General features: G+C 60.4%; 1 long non-coding RNA gene across 1 annotated transcript; it reads left to right on the top strand.

Annotated features, from left to right (window-relative positions):
* The first annotated feature begins 6779 nt into the window (after positions 1 to 6779).
* LOC110576082 lies at positions 6780 to 11486 on the top strand. Its single transcript, XR_002480052.1, has 3 exons — positions 6780 to 7039; positions 10826 to 11058; positions 11462 to 11486. It is a non-coding gene; the product is annotated as an uncharacterized LOC110576082 (long non-coding RNA).
* Positions 11487 to 16837: the final 5351 nt, after the last annotated feature.

The following is a 16837-nucleotide window of genomic DNA, read 5'->3' as shown; positions in this document are numbered from 1 at the left end:
GCACACACGCACACCCTTGTGCACGTATGCACACGCACGCTCACACATGCACACGCACACTTTCACACACACACCCTGCTGCACACACACCCTCACACGCACACCCTCCCACACACGCACACTGTCATGCACACGCACACCCTCACACCCATGCACGCACGCACGCACGCACACAGATGGGTGAACCCAGCATGGTGCGGCTCAGACAGCATTCTATCTCAGACCCTTCTCTAAGCTGTTCGTTGGTGAGGTTTTCATGCCCCGTGCTCCCCTCCTGACCCCTGGGATGCGCTCCTCGGGTGGGAGAGGGCGCTCCCCACGGCCCCCGTGGTGTGAGCCCGATGCCCCCAGGCCCCACCAGCATCTGTGCCCTGCACCATCGTGTGGAGCGAGGACCGGGTTTGGCCAGACTGGAGGTGGCTGTAGCCGAGCAGAGACCCAGACGTGCCCTACCGCGGAGCCTGACCCCCTAGGTGTGCTCTTTGAGAAACATCTGGGACCCCCAGCACACCTAGGGACCATCCTTGCTGGCCTCCTAGGGGCCTCTCAGCAATGGGGGGCCCCCCAGGGGGCCAGCAACGATGGTGGGGAGTGTGGGAAGTCTGGCGGTTGGAGGGGCGGGTGGGGGGCGGTGGGGGCTGGGTGGGGGGATGCTCTGGAGTAGGAAGTGGTCCCGCGAGCTTTGGAGGAGAAGAGTCAGGAGTCACAAGTGCAGAATTACAGATCCAATTAGGAGCCCAAATTTACGCCAATTGATCTATTCCCCCCTTTAATTGGTTTCTCCTGGGGCTTTTTTCCTTTTTTTTTTTTTTTTTTTGATCCCTCCTTAGCTTTTTACGCGCTCTCAGATCAAATTAAACTTACCCCCGTCCCACGTAACAGGGGAGCAGTGACAAAGCAATGTACGGAACCACCACCACCACCACCGCGGCCACGCCGCACGTCCTGCTCTCCGCCATTTATCGCCCCGATTCGGTTTTTGTTTTTATCTGTCCCTGTCGCTTGGGTTGAGTCGAGAGTGGGGCCTCCGTGGGGCACTGGCCACTGCACCCCACGGAGAAGCCAGAGGGAAAGGAGTGGGCCGCTGCCCGGCCTGGCCTTCGGGGACAGTGGCTGGTCGCCGGAGGTCCTGAGGGGCGGAGGAGGGGGTGGGGAGGCATCTCCTCGGTGTCCGGAAGGTGCTCGGAGGCCATCAGGAAAGGGCCCCCGGCTGGCCCAGGCCGGCTGGGGGGGAAGGGGCTGCAGGTGTGTGAGTAGAGGGGTTCTATCGGGCTGGAGCAGGTGGCCGCCTTCCGTGCACTTGGGGAGCCCTCCCCTCACCCCTCGGTGACACCTTACCCGCCTTCTCAGCACCCTGTCTTGCCCCCAGGAGGCTCAGAGCTCCGCGGGGCGTCCTGGGGCCCAGGCAGGGTGAGGCCGGGGAGTAGGGGAGGTCAGGAGGGTGTAGGCCCCGCAGAGCAAGCAGAGCTGCAAGAGTGGTCCATCGGCTGGGGTTGCTCCGGCCCCGAGGCCCATGGGTCTGGCGGTACCGAACCAGCCACCATCTCGGCGCCTAGGGCTGTGGCAGGGATCCGGGCGGCTGGGAGGTTTACCTCACCCCCGCTTTTGCCCCCAGTGCAGCCCCCCTGCACGACAGCCCGACTAGCATTCTAGAGGCCCAAGGCTTCTGGGCCCCAGCAACGGGGCTGGCACGACCCTGGGGGCGGTACGTGTCAGCCCACCAGCAGCACAGAGGGTCCTTCGGCAGGCGTCCGGGGAATGGGCCATTTGGAACATTGGACAGAGCTGAAAAGAGCCAAATTGTTGTAATTGGGACCCAGACAGATTGGCCTGAGATCCAAAAAGACTCGGAGGCACCCCAAATTGCCTGCCCATCCTGCCAGACACCCATCCCACCCAGTGTTACTGCCTCTCATGGGGTGGGTGCTCCAGGGCCGTCTGCCGACGCTCCTCTGTGTCCCCCAGCAAACAGCTCCCCCAGGGTCCCCAGCCATCCCGACCCGGGCCCCCGTCTGACCTCCCGAGCCCCGGCTGTGGCCGTCCATCTTTTCTCCCCCCTCAACTGTCTTCAGCGGGACCCCCTCTTGGGTCCCCCCCGCCATCGCCTGAAGACCCCCCATGTGCCGAGCACCCAACGTCACCTCACCCACTGTCGCGGTCCATCTGGCAGTGGCCGTGCGGGCCTCAACTCGACCCCTTTAACATGCTCATATTTCTGGCAAAATTCATTGCTTGGGTTTTGTCTTTAACATTTATCGCTCGCAATCCCAATAAAGCATTCAAATTTATCTTGTTCTGAGTCCTCTGCTCTTTCACGCGCCTACGGGGTCAAGGAGGGAGGGGGCGCCTGGGGGTGCGGGCACCCCTCTGCTGCCTCACAGCACGCATGGCCAGTGAGAACAGCCTGAAAGCCTGCACACTCTCAGCAGCGACCGTGGCCACCTGCTTGGGGCCAGGGGCTCTGGGACAATCTTAGCCACCAAATCCTCAAAGATGGGGTGTTCTGTGGCAGGAGGGGCCCCGGGGGTCTGGTTTCCAGGAGCCACTGCCAATCCCAGGGACCTCTCCCAGCCTGGGGGAGGGTGCGGGGTGCCCACCAGGTTCTAAAATGTTCTGGAAACTAGCTGTTGCTAGAGATGGGGATTCATGTCGCCTGACGGCCCAGTGGCACGCACAGACTTGCTCAGCCTCCCCCCAAGATGGAGGCTGCAGCAGAAACCCCCTCCTCCTCAGCCCTGCACCCCCTTCCCCCACTGCTCTGGCCGCCGAGCTTTAGGGTCCCCGGGCTTGTAAGAAGGTGGTGAGGTTGGCATCGGTGACGCTTGAGGCCCGAGCTGGACACCTCCCCGCCCCGCCCCCCAAGCCCTGGGTCTGCAGGTACAGCGTGGTGGGTAGAGGGGCGGTGGGGCCAGGCAGCTTTCAGCGAGCAGACTCAGGGCTCTGTCTGGGTTGGGGGAAGGCCTCCCACCCTGAACCCCGTCCTTCTTTCTGTTTCTAGTATTTTCGAGTATTTCCTGGCCTGGTGCTGGGCCGCAAAAGGCTCACAACAAGTCCTCCAAGGGCTCGGGTGGTGTTCACAGGCTGTCCACACTCACTGCTCTGAGAATTCCAAGCAGAGGGCTGGGGGGCTGCCTGGAGGAGGTAGGACCAGCCTCCAAGGGTGAGGGCAAGAGCCAGGTGGATAGGGACACTGTGCCCATCTTGGGGCAGTCTGAGGCTGACAGCGGTGAGGGCTGGGGCCCAGGTGGGGCAGAGGGCCTGGCCCAGCAGTGCTGGCACACCCCAGAGTGAAGCACCCTGCCCCGGTCTCCCTACCCTGGAGACCAGGTCTGAGCCTGTCTCCCACCAGCCCGATGCACCACCCGCCCCCGAAGATCCACTGAGCCCTGCCTGGCTCCCCTCGTGGGACCCTTGGGGCCCTGGGCTCAGGGTCCTCTTCCTCCCAGCTCTGGGCGAGCCATGCCCTCCCCAGCTGCCCCCACCAGCTACACCCAAGGTCCTCGCTCACAACCTCCTCTCCCTCACTGCAGCCCAGCCCACCCGCACCCCTGCCTGTGCTGGCTTTCCCCAAGACCCCTGCTGCCCCTCCTGAGCTCCTGGCAGCTCCCTGACCCCGTTCCACCCCAGTGCCGAGGCTGCCCTTGCCCCAGCTGCTTGGGCAGCCGGATGCCCAGCTTGGCTTTTCTCCCCTCTCTCTGCTCTGTAAACTCTCAGCTCATTCCTGAGGCCTCACTCATTCATTCGTTTGTTCACATGTGTGGATGAGCACCCCAGGCTCAGTGTCATGGAGGGAAATGTTGGGGTGCTTTTTGAAGCAGATGGGTCTCATGGAGAGAGTCATTTTGGAGTGCAGGCCTGAAGGAGGTGGGGCGTGGGGTTCTCCTGGAGGGAGGGGTGGAGAGGGGCCTCCCTCTGGGGAGGCTGGGGGGGGAGGGGTCCGTGGGAGAGATGAGGCCAGGGTGGGAATGGGGGCCATTGTCACTCAATCAACAAACATTTAGGGATTCCTACAGGGCTGGGCTGAACGGTGCTCCCCCAAAACACCCCATGTCCCCATCCCAGCCTCTGGAGCCTGTGAATGCGACCTTGTTTGGAAAAAGGGTCTCTGCAGGGTTCAGTGAAGGATGAGCTCCTCCCGGATTAGGGTGGGCCTCAGTCCAAACACAGGTGTCCCTGTGACAGGAGAGAGGGGGCGGGCCCGCGGGGGGAGGGGCCGGTGGAGCCCCGGGGCTGGGGGAGGCAGGAGGGAGCCCCCCTGGAGGCTGGTGGGGGGCTCGGCCCTGGGACACCTGCGTTTCAGTCCGGAGAGCCGACTTTGGATTCCGGCCTGCAGAATCGGGAGAGAAAGGATTCCGTCCTTCCAGCAGCCCAGCTCGTGGTCACTTAGGAAAGTTACACGAGGAGACACCTGCTCTGCCCCAGTTCCTGTTCCAGGTGCTGAGACCACTGTGGAGCAGAGAGCAGGTGGCATGCCCATCCTGGAGGAGCCTTGGGTCCGCGGTCCCACCACCCCAGGCCGCACCCGGGCACCTCCCTCCGATGGTTCTTGCTGGTCTCCGCTCCGACCACACGGAGCCCCGGTGGTCTTTGAAAACAGCAGAGCAGGCCCACTTCTGCGAAGTCCCCATGAGGACTCCTGGGTCTGGGTGAACTCATGAGCATGCTTCTGCCTCAGGGCCTTGGCATGGGCTTCCTCTGCGCGGGCCGCTTTCCTGCAGACACCTGCCCATCACTGCAGTAAACTCTGCAGACTCGGACTCCCCTTGGGGAAGCCCGCCCCGAGGGCGATAGGGGCCTGCATGTCCCCTCACCACCCTGGATGCAGAGGGTGACACTGAAGGCTGACTGTGAGTGGTGGGAAGGAGAGGGGCTGTGTGCTGAGGTGGAGACGCGGACTAACTTTCTGGGCTACCGACACCCACTTGGGTCTCCGTCCCGCATTCTCACGGAGCTGCAAAGTGGTATCTGCCGTGGTCTGCCCAGCTCCCTTGACGTCCTGCAGACCTCTGACCCAGTGTGCGCATGGCCACCCCTCGCCCGCTCCAGGGTGCCCTGCCCTCCCCCGCAACAATTCAGCCGGTGGTCAAGGCCCACAGCTCCACCAGCCCCTGGACACGGCTGCCGCCTGCTCGTCTCCCCTATGGCTGCCCTTCCATATGCCCTGCCAGCCTGCCGCATGCCACTCTCCCCTTAGGACCCTCCATCGCTCCCATGGGCCACTGGGTAGAGTGCAAACCCCAGACCAGGCTTCCTCTGGGCCTTCAGCACCCGGCACCCCACAGTTCTCCGGTCATTTGCTGAGCCTCCCACCCCAACTTCACACCTGCTGTCTGCTCCCTCCTGGGCCCTGGGCATCTGCTTTTACCCTGGTGACAGCCCCCCTCCAGCACACCCTCCATTGCTCCGCACGGCGACCGCCACCTGCCGCCGGATGAGCCGGGAAGACACAGGGGTGCTGTCGTCGCTGCCTGCGGCGGGGTCCCCCCAAGCCCTCCTGCCCTGTGCAGCCTCAGCGCAGAGCTGGCCAGGAGGGCCCTGGAGGGTGCCCTGAAGGGCTCCAGCACACCCGCCTTTGGGGGCCCCTCACCCAGCTGCTCTCCCTCTCCTTCCTAGAGGCCTCCTTGCCTTGCGCCGCCCGCCTGGCTCTGGCCCCTGGGCCTCATCGCTAGCAACCTGTGTCCGCCCGCCCTGCTGGCTGCGGCCCCCCAGAGCCCCTGCTCCTCCCTGCCCGGGCTTGGCACACAGCTGGGGCTCCCTCCCAGGTGTAGCCAGGTCAGGGGGCCACAGAACAGGCTGCACAGCGCCACCCCCCCAGCCTCTACCTGCCCAGTGCCTCTGGCCCTGGGGGGCAGCAGCCTCAGGCCTCCTAGCGCAGCCCCCAGCCTCTCTCCCTGCTCCCAGCCCCGGCCAGCCCAGGCCTCAGCCGGCCTGAAACCAAAGAGAAAATGCCTGTTTATGCCAGTTATGCCGAAAGCAAAACAGTTTGTGGTTTGTGACCCAAATTTTTTGCCTTTTTTTTCAGAACATAACAAAGCTCAAGACAACTCCCTCCCCCCCACCCCACCCCCCCACCCAGGCAGACAGAAACGATCTGTTTACACTGGCCGCAAAACATTCCTGGCCCGCCAGCCCGGCCTTCTCCCCCAGGCCGTGCCCTCAGCACTGAGCGGTGGAAGGGGTGTGGGGGCCTGATGAGGGGGACGCAGGAGGAGGCCACAAGGCTGGGTCGGGGTGCTGGTGACTGGAGCATCCTGGGGCCAGGAGTTTCGGGGTGCCTGTCTGTCTGGTTGGAGGGGCTTCCACACGGCCCTGGACAGGGGAGGAGCCTGGATGCATCCAACATTTCCCGACCCGCATCTGCCCCCAGCCCCCGGCTCCCACCCCTTCACACAGACACCGGGTCCCTGGGCCATCACCCGCCTCCCTACCTTCCTCCCCACTCCTTCCTGTCCTAATGCCCAAGGCCCACATCCCCTGGCCCAGCGCCGCCGTGGAGCCCATGAGGGGTGGGCACCTTCTTTGCCCTGGGAGCTGGCGCCCCCGCACTCATGTAGGTGGGGTGGCAGGTGTAGAGCCTGTGATCCCAGCCCAGACTGGGGGAGAGCAATGCAGGGCTCCTCCTCCCAGGGCTCAGCGGGGCCAGGCACACGCTGGAGCCCCGGGGTGGGGCCAGGCAGGACGGCGAGGTGCCGTGGCCAGGAGGAGGGACTAGGCCCCTGTCCCATTCAGACCATTCTCAGGCCAGTCGTGGCCCTCTGGGGACCCCTGCGTGCCCTGCAGCCTCACCAGTCCCCTCCCCTTGCCTTCCCCCTGCTCGTCTTCCCGTCACCTCTCCTTTCTGTCTTGGCTCCTTTCTGCACCCCTGCACTGGCCTATGCCCCAGGCTGAGTACTGCAGAGCCAGAGCCTAAGAAGAGGGAGTCTCGGGGGCCAGGGCTCCAACGTATGGGGGCACATCCACAGATTCGCTAGTGGGGGCGAGGCAAAGCTGCCCCAGCAAAGCCCACACCTGAGGAAGATGGCCAGACCGCATCTGGATGGTGCGTAGGCGCTAGCAGGATGAGGAGGGCTGGGAGGGCATTGTAGGTGGAGGGAAGAGCATGGGCAGCTTTGGAATGACCTGCGGTTCTGCGTGAGCAAGGCCCAGAGGTGGATGCATGGAGAGGGACGTAAAGGCCCATGGCAGCCGCGGATGCAAGGGCCCTGAGCGCTGAGCCAAGAAGCTGAACTTGACCTTGAGAGAGCTGTGGGCAGCAGAGGAGGATTTTCGAGGGGAGAGGGAGCCCTCTCTGATGTGCATTCTAGAAAGAGGGTCCAAGCGTGGGTCGAGCTGAAGCCAGAGGGTTAGCAGGCAGGTGAGGGGTGGAGGGGACAGAGCGGGGTGGGGAAGCGCGTCAGCTGGGAAGTCCCTGCACGTGTGCCCTGGTGCGGCAGAAACAGAGCCCTGGTGAAACAGAGCGTTTCACCCCTCCCCCAACCCCAGAGGGCAGGCCCCAGCTCCCCAATGTGGGGCTGGGGGGTAGGCGCAGGGGCCCATCCTGCTGTAGGCCCTGGACACAGTCCCGTGTTGCTCCTGCGAAGCTGGCGGCCCCCACCCCCTCGCCTGGCCAGAGCATCATTTTGGAAGGTCTGGCCCCTACCTCTGCTTCCCTCTCCCCTCCTTGTCATCCCTGGCCTCCCCTCGATCAGGAACAGATGTGCCTCTGGAGCAGGAATTCTAGCTATTTGGTTAACCAGTCACTCAAGGGACTTTCTGATAAGGCAATTCGGTTCTCAGCAGAGCCAGGGAGGGGGAGGAGCAAGGACAGGGACTCCCACCCCCACCTTCCTTGCACCCCGGGGCCTGGGGTGCTCCCAGCTAGGGTCTCCCCGCCAGCTGGCAGCTCTGGGGAAGACAGGTTTTCCAGGCCTCTCGTGGTGCTGAGGTGTCCTGGCAGGTGGGGGGCGGGCTGAGGCTGCCAGTGGTCTCCCACCCCCTGGACCTGGGTGCAGCCAAGCTCCACCCTCCACAGCCCCAGCATGAGAGCTCGCTGCCTGCCTGCCATCCGTCCTTCCTTCCTTCATCATTTACCCAGCCAATGAGGCCCTGGAGCCATGGAGATGAGGAAGCCTCCATTCCTGCCATCAGAACGATCAGACCATCAGAGTGAAGGAGGAAGCTGCTGTGTCAGCTCAAAGACAGATGACTGAGGACACAAGGGCTACCTTTTCCAAGTCCTTCCTGATGCAGGTGTGGGGAGCGACCACCTGGGGCTCCTCGCCTGGGGCCCCGATCCTCTTCCTCTCCAGGCAGCCCCCAATAAACAACAACTGACTCCCTGCTCCGGCAGGCCCTATGGCAGACCAGCCCTGCTTGGACCTTGGGGGTGGCAGCCCCTGGAATTAGTCACTCAGATCTGCCACTTTGGGTCCCTGGTTTCCCAGAACCCAGTACAGCATCCGATCTTGTTCTACTCCATTCATAGCTGCAGACGGCTGGGACCACTTTGACCCTTTATTTGGTTTTCCAGCACTTAAGCACTTGGCTTATATCTCCCAGCCATGGACCCCAATGCCTCGCCCAGTACCTGGTATAGAGTAAAGACTCACTGTGTGGTCCATGAACGGACAGATGGATGAAAGGGTGGATGGGTGGATGTATGTATGTGTATACGTACATACACATGTGTATGTATGTATAGATGGTTGGAATGTGTGGGCAGGTGGATGTGTGCAGGGGTGGATGGAGGGGTAGGCAGAGGTATAGATGGATACATGTACAGATGGATATGTAGATGGGTACGTGGCAGCTGCGGGAAAACAAATATCTACCTGTGTGGTCGCTCGAGACTGTCCTAGTGGGGAATGAGGGAGGAGAGCAGAGACACTGAAATTTATTGAATGTCCATCATCATAGAAATTCTATGTGCTGATTCAGATTGTTATATATCCTGCTTTTAGAGTAGGGAACATAATACGGGTTGAAAGATATTTGTTGACTAAATGGAATTTAAAGGTCTTGTTTAAGTGAACACCTATCTGGAAATTGTCTCAAGAGGACCTAAAAAATCTGAACATGTAGGTAAACAGGTTGTGGACTGAAAGTCCTAAAATCCTACCTTAGAAAAAGGCACAGGGCCCAGAGAGTTTTACAGGCAAGTGTTTTGTTTTCATTTTTGTTTTTTTTAACGCTCAAGATCATTCTTCTGCACAATGTTTCAAGCATAGAATATGGACACAATTCCAATTCATTTTCTGTGTCCATACAACCCTGATCCCAAGGCCTGATCATGATAGCACAGAACGAGGAAAAACCCCAGACCAAGTTCACATGTGAGGATAGATGCACAAATTATAAAGAAAAGAATTAGCAAATTAAATCCAGCAGTGTACTGAATTAAAGTAATAATATACCATGACCAAGCAGAGTTTACTTCCAAGAATGCAAGGATGACTCAACGTGAAGAAATCCATTAATATCATCATGTTAATAAGCCAAAAGAAGAAAAACCATATGATGATATTGATAGGTGCCAAAAACATATTTAATAAAATCTAACATGCACTCCCAGTTATAAAATGTGTTTCACAGGCTCGGAATAAAAAGAAACTTCCTTAACATGAGAGAATATCGACGGCTTGCCCTGCCACCCTCTATCCCAGCCTGCTTCACATCACCCTCTGAGATGACCCTCCTCATCAACTGAGGGCATTCCTGTAGTGGACTTCAATAGACACTTCTTTTCTTTTTTGGATGTGACCCCTCAGGAGCATCTGCTGCTGCCAACCCCACCCTCACCCCTATCCTGAAACTCATGTTGGTTCCAAGTATGGAGGATGCTTTCTGTATGGGGTGCTTCTGACAAATCAGCCCTTCTGCAGATAACACCCTTAAACCCTGGACAACAAAGAAACCAACAACTCCCCAAGGGCTCTAGAGAGTTGGCAAAAGTAGGGTAGTCATAGTACGGTGTAAGCATCTAAAATCCCCATAGAAACCCTGCCATCTTTCTGGCTGGAGGTGCTAGGAGGAGCCTGGGGCAATTGAGGTCATTGGAGACTAAGATGGGAATCCCCAAGAGAGGCAGAGGAGGGGGCATCCCAGATTCTCTGTATATGCTCTGCCCAAGTTGCTGGCATGGGGCAGACTGAAGGCAGCCCGGATGGAGATGTGAGCCACCTCTTTGCGCACGTGAGTCTGCAGTTGGAGCCCAGTCGAGCTAGTAGCTAAAACAAATGCATCGGCACTCCCCAGAGAAATGCCACACACCCACAGTCTGCACAACAGAACGTTCGCGGAGCCCAGGGCGCAGTCCAAAATTACACGGTGTACGCGAGGGCCAGGAACGTGTGTTTTCCTTTCAAGGGAAAAGATGATGAGCCAAGGCCCACTCTGAGGGAGGGGATGTCGGAATTGTCAGACAAAGACTTTAAAGGAAGTACAATAACCACAACCACCCGTGGAGATAAAGAAAAACACAGTCACAATGAATGAAAAGATAGGAGATTCGGCAGACAGGTCGCAGATGTTAAAAACATCTCAACAGATGATTAGAGCTGAAAAATACAATCTCTAGTAGAGATGTATTAGAGATAAGCGAGAATTACTGGACGAGATGAGTATCGGAACGGGGACGAAACAGAAAGAGTCTGTGAACCCGGAGATCGGTCAGTAGAAGTTACTCAGTGTGAGGCAGAGTGAGAAAGACAATTGAACGCAGAACAGAGTCAGGGTCAGACCGGGGGGGTGGGGTGGGGGCGGGAGACTAGTGGGTCTCAGAAGGGGAGGAGTGGGAGAATGAGAAGTGAAACACTGAAGAAATACTGACTAGAAATCTCCCAAACAGATGAAAAACACAACCGATTCGAGAAGTTCAGCGCAAGCCAAGTAGGATCAGATCATGCTCAGGCACATCCACGACAAGCTGAAGAAAATGAACATTAAAAAGGAAAATCTGGAGAAAACAGTACTCTGTGCAGCGGGAAGCGGCGCACCTCAGCAGGAACCGTGCGGGCCGGTGGACAACAGGACAACGTTCTTCCTTGAACCTGTTTTCCTCGTGGCTCCTGTGACCACTGGGTCCAGTCTCCTTGTCTGTCTTCTCGGTGTTTTGTTCTGTTCGGTTCTGTTCTGGTTTGGTTTTCGGTCTCCCCTCAGTGCAGTGTTGCCCTGCCCTGTTCCAACCCAGGCGTCTCCTCTCCTCCCTTCCCTGGGCGTCTCCCCCTCACCCAGGGCCGGCATGCCACAGTTCCAGCCATCACACACAGCATCCCGAACACCCCCAGTTATGGACCCCAGTTCCCCTTGCCTGCGGTCAGGAGCTTGGTTCCAAACCTGTGCTGCCCCACACCTCTGGGTGCCTGTTGTCTGGTCTGTCTTCCTCCCTCCACCGCAGCGTTCATCCAGAAGCTTCTACGGGTTGGGGGCTGCTCCGTGCTCCCTGGCTACATCCAGAGGTGGAGCCTGTGTCCCCATTTTACAGATGGCCAACCGAGGAAGGCAGACACTCAGCGACGGCCATCAATGGCTTCCGAGTGCCCCGCATCAGGCATGTGCTGGGCACGGCCAGGCCGACTGGCAGGCTGCCTGCCCCTGGGAGCTCACCGTCTGGAGGGAGAGCCTGACAGCTAACGAGGCGTTTAATGAGCCGATTACATAATTATGGGCTGCAGAGAATAACAGGGCTCCCGGGCCTGCTGCGTCTACCCTCCCCACGCCCCTGAGGCCGAGGGGCGGGCTCCGTTCTCCTGCCACCCTGGGCCGAGGCGAGACCTGTTTGTGGGCCCGTCTCTTCAGGCGGTCCCAGACTCGGCTCCCGGATGTCTCTCCGTCCAGCCCCAGGGAGCAGGTGCAATAGGACAGCCTCCCTCTCTTTCCGCCCCCAGCTGGGCGGCCTCGGAGACGCGCAGCGAGTCAGCCTGGTGCTGAGCTGAGGCCAGGGGAGAGCTCTTCCCAGCCCGGGGCCCTCGGGCATCAGCCCTGCACCCCACGTGGGTCACCCCATGACCCCAGGGCAGCCCTGTGGGCCTTTGTGGTGGGGGGATGAGGTCAGCTCTCCAGCCCCAACCAGGCCTGGCCTCACCTCCGATTCTGAGTGACTTCCTGCCCCGGAGGCAGAGGTGAGCCCCTTGTGTGCCGAAGGAGGGTCAGCATTCCATTTCCCCAGCTCAGGGAGCAGAGGGGGTCCTCTGTGCACAGCCTCCTGCACGTTCCCCACAACCTGGGGTGCAGGGTCTGGGTGGGATCTCCAGCCCTATGGTCCAGGGGAGACCTAGTCAGGAACAGGAGAACAGGGAAGCTCGAGGTTGCTCCAGGCGCCCAGCTAGGAGATCCTCTGGCCCCTCTGGCCCTCCTGCCCCAGGAAAAATGGCCAGCAGCTTGGAGGCGCGAGCAGAGGGAGGGAGGGAGGCACGTGCCCCCGCGTCCAGGCTCCCTTCTCCTCTGTGTCCCGCGGGGCAGGCGGGGTGGAAGGAGTCATGACGGTGATGCCTGGCCAGGCAGGCCCGCCTGTGCCCGCTGTGGGCCGGGGCAGGGCCACGTCTGTGCTCTCGGCTGGACCGAGGCCCTCCCGCCACGGCCAGGCCCCATCCTCTTGCATCACACAGGTCCGGGCCAGCGTGCCTGGGAGATGCCCTGCAGCTCAGTGACGAGGGGCCGGCACCCTGCGTGTTCCCGTCCGGCGGGCGATGGGGCAAGAGTGTGGAGGTTGGCCGGCGCCGCCTGGCCAGATCCACTTCCAGGCCCGGCCGGACGCCAGCTCCCCAAACGGGAAGGGGGCGGCTTTGGGGTGGCTTTGGGGTGGAGCATTCGACCCCTTTCCTGGCCCAGAGCCTCCCAGGAGAGGAAAGCCCTGGGGGCTCAGGGCCCTGAATCCTGGCCTTGCCTGCCCACTGTGAGTTCCATGGAAACTCCTTACACCAGCCTGGGATTTCAGGGCTAATTCCCAGTGACATTCGAGGAAGTTCGTTAGGGAGTGCTGGGCACGGGCAGGAGCTTGGGGCAGGGCCCATCGCAGCACGGAGCCGCGCCCCCACCACACTCTGCTTGTAATTAGCAGAGAGGCGAAGGTTTTGCTCTCAGCGGTTCACCAGGGGGTCAGGAGAATTCCCGGAACCAAAGGAATCCCGCTGCTGCCAGGTCCGAGGTAAAGGGGCTTATGGCGTAGCAACGGGGCTGCGAGAGAGACTTCGGGAGACACTTCCAGGCCCAGTGATGAGGACATAAATGGCTGCAAACACAAGACTGTCCTGGGGGAGGGGGGCCCGGGGGACATTCACAACCTAGTCGGGGGGAGCCGGGAATAGTCAGGGTGCTGGAGGAGCTCCGGGAAGCAGGTTCTTCTAGGCCAGGCTGGTCAGGGAGGGCTCCCTGGAAGAGGAAAGACTCAGAGAAGACGTGAATCCGGAGGAGGGCATGGTGGGGACAGAGAAGAGGGCAGGCCTATGGGGGGGCGGCGGGGTGCCTGGGGCAGCTCTCCCAGCAGGACTCCTTACACGGGGAGGTTGGCTGGGCTCAGGGCCCCGGGTGGGGCTGGAGCGGGGTCCCCAAGGTCGGGGGGGTTGCACCCCAAGCAGGAGCCGCAGAGCTAGGACCTAGGCCAGCAGCCAGTTGCACTCAAGAATGTCCTTGAATCGGGGTGCCTGGGTGGTGCAGTCACTTAAGCATTCGACTCTTGATTTCAGGTCCGGTCATGGTCTCAGGGGCGTGAGATCGAGCCTCGCGCTGGGCGTGGAGCCTACTTGAGATTCTCTATCTCTCTCCCTCTGCCCCTCTCCCCTGCATGCATGTGCGTGAGGGCAGGCGCTCTCTCTCTCTGTCTCTAAAAAGAATGTCGTCGGTGAAGCTGAGATTTTGCCTGTTCCAAGAACTCAGGACCGGGCAGGACATCTTCAGTCCCATGTGAGGGGCAGTCCCGCCGGGGAGGAGCGTGGGGGCCACAGTGAAGAGATACTTACCGTCACGTGCTTACAGAAGAGCGATGCATCCATTCCCTCCAGGAAAGCAGCTGAGGGGCTTTGTTGTCCGTGATCACCTTGGAACTTCCGAGCAAAAAGAACTTTGGGAAACTGGCACCTGGGAAAGAGAAGCCGGACCCGGGGGGGGCTTGCCTGCAATAACCCTTTCATTTTGAAGACTTTCAAAGTTGCAGACAATTTGCAACGGCAGCATGTCGAGCTCCCGAATCCCCTCCCGTGCCCGCCCCCCGTTAGCACCTCCACCCCGGGGAGCGTTTGCAACCACTCCAGGGCTGGAGAGGGTCCGGGACTCAGCTGCGGCCCTGCTGAGGATTCCACAACGGACCCGTTCTTGCCCTCTTTCAGCTCCAGTCCCTGGCCCCACGCTGCGCTCCTCTGCCTAGTCTCCTGGTCTCCTGCACAAGTGGGCTTCCCTAGCACAGGGACCCAAGGGGTCATCCGTGTGGCCTCAGGCCCCGGAGCGCATCTTGCTTTAAAGAAACCACCACTCGTCGAGTTCTGGTGTAGTATCAAGAAAATCCCCAAGCGTCCTGAAGGCCGTGGGAACACGCCTCCTCCCTCCGGCCACACGCCCCTATTCTTGGTGCCCGGGGACCGAGGGACGCGTCGCTGATGCCCTCACGGGAACGCTCGCCACAGGGATTTGCGAGGCGTAGAGCCCTGCCTGCCGCTCTTCTCTCCGAATTGGTTTTGTTTTGAAAACTAGAGTTATTTTTTATAAAACATAATTTATGTTAATACTCAGCATCTGATTATTTTGTGGCTTTTAATTTATTTAAACATGTTTTAATTTCTGTAATGTACATATCTAAAAAAAAAAAGTTAATGTCTTAGTTTTAACTCGTGTAAGTAAATCCCAGTAGCTGCCACCCCACGTCAGCACAAGCTCTTCGGGGCCCTCACTAGTGTTTAGGGGATGTAACGGGATCCCAGGGCAGGAATCGCGAAGAACAGAGGACACGGAGGCTGGCGTGGGCAGCCAGTGCTGGGTTCAATCCCTGGCATGCAGCTCTGCTTCTCTGTGCCTCGGTTTCCCTGGGTGTTAGGCCGAGAGCGTAGGAGCGGGGATCCCAGAATGATTTGTAAGGCAATTCCTCTTTGTCCCTTTGTTGGGAGGGCTTTTTGGGTCATATGCTGTTGTTTTAAATTCATAATGTTCTCTTCTCTGAAGTCTTAATGCTATTTGTACAAATAGTTGGGTCTCTTACCAGACTTCGTTTGCTTCCCACAGAGCTATAGCCCTGTCTCCTTGGGGCTTTATTAGGGTGTCCCTGCGACATGATCTCACGTCCGGCTGGCGAAACCCCTCTCTGTCCTTCTGTTTGATTACGTTGCTGTCAGCCAACCCGGGTCTCCCGAACCTAGCTGACACACACCCTTCCTCCCCCGGGGTCAGCAGGGAGAAGTCCGGGGCCCCCGCCCAGGGAGCTATCGGAGGCCCCACGCTGCTCTGGCCCCAAGATGCGAGACGGGGGTCGGGCCCGCTGTGGGCACCTGCATCCAGCAAGCAGCAGCATGCTCTGTGGCCCTAGCACCACTGTCTGGATTGCCGTCCCTGCCAAGGGGACGCCAGCCCCTGTGTCCGTGGGGCTTTGAGAGGGGCTGTGGGGGACAGGCCAGGTGGCCCTGCCACTCTGCCCAGGGCCGCCGTATGGGAACCTTTCCTTGCATGCTCCCATTGACGGAGAACTCACTGCCGGTCCCTGATCTAGGCTGTCCTCCTGGGACCCCACCTGCCCCCTCCTCAAACCAGTCAAGGGCCCCCCTGGGGGCTGGGCCGAGCCCACATGCTCCCTCCTGAGCACACCTCCGAGCCGAGCCTGGTCCCCTCTGAGCGTCCCCCTCAGCCTGTCCCAGCTCTTTCCCCTCCAGTGCTCCAGGGAGGGGCCCAGCGACACAGCTCTGGCCCCACCGGGACCCCAGGGCCATGGAGGGCGGAAATCCACGTCTTCCTGGCCCAGAACCGCATCTGACCTTGGAGGAGCAGGCTGGGGGCTGGGCTGTCGGGAACACTCAGCCTTTCAGACCTTGGCAGGCTCTGCGGACCCCAGGCCCCGGCCGGCTTGCGGGAAGCCTGCCCCGACCTGCCAAGCATCCCGCCATGCCTTGCCCACCCCCTCTCCTGCCCCCACGAGGAGCCCCTGCTTAAACGTACGTGCTCTTGGGCGGGGTGAGGCAGCCCATGCAGGGCGACTGAACCCCCACAGTCGTGAGTGGGCCGTGTGCCAGGATCCCATCTTCCTCAGACACACCCCGGTCTCCCCGGGCCAGGGCTGAGCCCTGGGGTGCCGCCTGACGGGCTCCCCGAGGACCCCAACAGCCCACCCAGCTGAGCGCCTGGCTGTCTCTGCAGCCGTGCATGGGGACCCCAGCCCAACCCTCACGTTTGGGGAAAACCAGCCGCTTCCTGCTTGTGTCTGGGGTTCCCTTGTTTTCCTGAACAGTGGTCGAGGGTCAGAGCACCCAGCGAGCCCGGCGCTCCCCGTCTTTGTGGGGCCTGCTGTTCTGAGGAGAAACTTAATCACTTTGTTTTCTTGGTTTAGGTTTTGCTTTTTAATAAAAAAAATGACCCCGCTCAGCTCTGGCCCCGCGGCCCTAAAAGGCGCCACTTTCAAAGGCTCTGCATTGCCAGCCAGGAGCCCCTGGGGGAGGGCCGTGGGGCCACGGTGGCCGGCGCTCCTGGGGCCCCAGGCTGGGGGAGCCCATCGGGCAAGCTGGAGGGCGAGGCCGGGGGCAGCTGCCCCCTCTGTCCTCCTGCGTGGCCAGCAGGGCCCCAAGCCACAGGTCAGCACTGGGAGCAGGGCCCTCAAATGCCAGGTGGGTCCAGGGAGGCGAAGAGCCCGAGGGCCCTCAGCTGGGGGGCAGGGGCTGGCCGATCTGAG

This window comes from Neomonachus schauinslandi, chromosome 11 (genome assembly GCF_002201575.2).
Source record: "Neomonachus schauinslandi chromosome 11, ASM220157v2, whole genome shotgun sequence".
NCBI classification, from domain to species: Eukaryota; Metazoa; Chordata; class Mammalia; order Carnivora; family Phocidae; genus Neomonachus; species Neomonachus schauinslandi.
The sequence above is the reverse complement of the archived record's forward strand: the minus strand, read 5'-3'. Positions and strand labels throughout refer to the sequence as shown.